Below are 3,875 nucleotides of genomic sequence, written 5' to 3' on the forward strand. Positions count from 1 at the left end.
CAGATAGATGTAAGGACCACAAGACAGTAGCACCCCTGGAAATGCCAAAAGCATCGGTTTAAAGCTACAAGGGCTTTGGTTGAAATTCCAGCTCTATCGGGACCTTTGGTATTTCAACTCTCTTGGTCTTAATTCCTTTACTATGAAATATAATGTTAAATATAGTATCAACCTCATAGATGACTGTGATGGTCCAAAGGATGCAGGCTGTAAAGTTCTTAGCCCAAGGCAAAAGCTTAATAAACAACCACCATTGATGTCATTATGATTATAAACAGCTCACAGGACATTTGTTGGCAGTCATGAGTTCGAGCTTGGAGATTAATGTATGGATATGCAGATGTGCTCACACACAGGTCTTCTAGCATGTTACTGATTATGTTATGTTTCATTACTGTAGCAGTCTCTAAATCTCACACTAGGAATTGTTAGAGTTGACCCCCTCACACAGCATAGAAAAGTTCTGCTTCAATCTCTTTGGAATCTCTTTCTTTCTTTCTTTCTTTCTTTCTTTCTTTCTTTCTTTCTTTCTTCCTTCCTTCCTTCCTTCCTTCCTTCCTTCCTTTCTTTCTTCCTTCCTTCCTTCCTTTCTTTCTTCCTTCCTTTCTTCCTTTCCCTTATTCCTATTTGGATTCTTAAGGGATCCTCTTCCTCTTTCACAGCCCTGGGTCAGGACTGAGGGAAAATTCAACCACATAAAAGTATCTTACAAAAAGAGCTGCTCACATCTCATTTAGCACTCTGTAAAATGATGAGATGTCATCACCAAACAGGCAAGCCCCTATTTATTCAGTTTTCCTGAAAATTTTTATTAGTGTTTTATTTACTTATCATGTATGTGTGTTGGCAATATATGGTACATGTGTGTGGGACTTGAATATATATGGAGGTCAGGGGACGAAATATGGAAATAACCACTCTCCTTCCACTGTGTGCACTCTAGGAATTGAACTCAGATCCTCAGGCTTGGCAGCAAATGCCTTTACCCACTGAGCCATCTTGCCTTAGCCTGTCTTTCTCTTTTATATATTAGGTAGACCTTTACATCCTGACAGCCTTGGGAGAACCTCCGCTCCCTTCATCTGACTCCTGGACTCTTGAAAGTATCTGGGCAGGGGTCAAGAACTGACAGTGAAGAAATGGAAAGCACACAAAAGAATGGAAGTTATGGGAGGTAGCTTGAGAAGAAGCAGAAAATGTCTCACCCTATGGGTTATGTCCCCGCACCCTGACATGCCATTTGTAAAGGGCATGTCAGTCCAGGGAATCTTCTACATAACGGGAAACTTGCAATACACACGCACACACGCGCGCACACACACACAGAGTGTATATTAATCACCACCACCACCACCACCACCATTTCTTATTACAGTAAGGAGTATCTACCCGTAAACTGCCCAATCATTTCATCATCAGGTATATGAAGAAGTTATTTAGAAAGCCCATATTTATCCACTGACCACTTTCTTCCATCTGGATGGGAACTGTACACAGGCTTCCTGAAGGGTTTTATGCAGAAATGCTCAAATAAAGAGAAAACTGCCCTTCTGCTCCTGAAAGCTTGGCAGACTGCCAGCAAATTAAACCGGCTCTGCAGGATGAAGAGAGGTCGCTCGGGTGAGAAAGTGCTTGCTTTGCAAACCTGAGGACCTGAATTTGATCCCCAGAACCTACATCTAGAGAAATGCCAGCATGGTAGTGTGGGCTTTCACCCCAGCGCTGAGAAGGCAGAGGCTGGTGGATCCCTGGAGCTCACTGGCCAAACCAACTTAGGCTATTTAGTGAGTTCTAGGCCAGTGAGAGATCCTATTTAAAAATAAAAAAACAAAAACAAAAAACGAGTGGACAGCTTTTGAGGAACCACACCAGATCCAGTCTTCTGGTCTCCACACATACATGTATGTACTCCTACTACGTACATACAGATGCACACAATAAACACACACACAAACAAACAAGACCTGAAAGTCAGACTCCAGAAGAAACATAATCAACCTTTTCAAAGGCTGACAAGAAAGGCGAACCCCAGGGACTGGACTGGTGGCTGAGTATCGGATAAAAGAGATTGCAGAGAACATAGAGCAGTATCTAGATCCCGGCACCCACGTAAACTGCCAATGGATCTTGGCAGCACTGGAGCTATCACCCCTGCACCATGGAGAGCAAATGTGGGGGAATCACTGGGGTTTGCTGACTGCTGGCCTAACTCCAGGTCCAATAAGAGAGCTCATCTCAAAGGCATAAAGAGAGTGATGCAGCCGGACATCTGGCATCCTCCGGCCTCCATGCGTGTATACAGATATCAGTGAGGCTTGGAGAAGCTACAAGAGCACCCCGAAGCCCCCAGCATCCATGTGGCTAAACCAAGATTTGAATGCTCTGTACTCCATTCTACCATGGCAATTCTTCAGTCACTACAAATGAGTTGAGATTAGCAACTGGAAATAAAGAGGGAGAGACTGTTGGAGTTTTACTTATTATAAAAGGAACTCAAGGGCTGGCATAGTGGCACACGCCTTTAATTCCAGCACTCTAGGAGCAGAGGCAGGCAGATGTTTATGAGTTTGAGGCCAGCCTGGTCTGCATAGTGAGCTCTCGGACAGTTGGGACTGCATAAAGTAGACCCTGGCTTCAAATATGCACACACACACACATATGCACACACAAGAATTCAACATATGTGGCCATGTGTTCTTGAGGCTTGTGGGGCGGAGGTACAGCCCTCCTATTGACTGTACTATAGGTCTGTGTAAGATAGCGTCGGACTGTATAGCAAAGGCTGGCCCCATGCTCACATCCTTCTCGTCCCAGTCTCTAAGACACTGGAGACTAAGACACTGCAGGCGTGTGTCTTCATGGCCAGCAGAGGCTCTCAACAATCTAGCTTCTCTTCTGTTTGTGTTCACCTTGCTGAGGGAAGGAACTCAGGGCTGTGCATTTGCGGGCATGCGCTGGGCCACTTAGTCACACATCTAGCCCTTGGACAAATGTTCTTAAAGACAACAAACCACGTGCAAAGTTGTCAGGGATGATGCTTGATAAAGCGGGTCACAACTTCTTTCTATATCCAAGGCCATGCTAGGAGTGTTCCATGACAATCCAGCCCTGATAAAAGTTCCTGCAGCCTCCTAAAAGAAGGAAAGACAGATGCTCAGACCAACTCTATCACTAAAGCATTTTGTTTATTCATTATGTATACAGTGTTCTGCAGGCCAGAAGAGGACACCAAATCTTACTACAGATGGTTGTGAGCCACCATGTGGTAGCTGGGAATTGAACTCAGGACCTCTGAGACAATAGGCAGTGCTCTTAACTGTTGAGCCATCTCTCCAGCCCCCACTAAAGCATTTTGAACAAAAGAAAAAAAATGTCAATGTTATGCTTTTATTAATTCTTGGAAAATTCTGTACATGCACGCAATGTGATTTGATCTCCTTCATCTCCACTCCTACCACTAACTTCTCCCACATCCACCCCTTCCCAAATTAATGTCCTTTAAAAAAATAATCTACTGAGTCCATTTTGTACTTCCCATATACTCACGAGGGTGGGGGCATGACAGTGGGGGCATGTTGTAGAATATTACTTTAACTGTGTGGGGCATGTTGTGGAATATTACTTTAACTGTGTAAAAAGCTGGGTTACATTTGTTTCCGCTGCCTTTGTTACGATGTAAAGATGGGTTACATTTGTTTCACCTTGCCTGCCTAAGGCACCTGATTGGTCTAATAAAGAGCTGAATGGCCAATAGCTAGGCAGAGAAAGGATAGGCGGGGCTGGAGGAAGAATCTGGGCTCCGGAGAGAAGAAGGAGGAGAGAGTGGGAGAAAGAAGGGGAGATGCCAGCCAGCCAGATTCGAGAAGTAGTGAAAA

This window comes from Microtus ochrogaster, linkage group LG1 (genome assembly GCF_000317375.1).
Source record: "Microtus ochrogaster isolate Prairie Vole_2 linkage group LG1, MicOch1.0, whole genome shotgun sequence".
Taxonomy (NCBI): Eukaryota; Metazoa; Chordata; class Mammalia; order Rodentia; family Cricetidae; genus Microtus; species Microtus ochrogaster.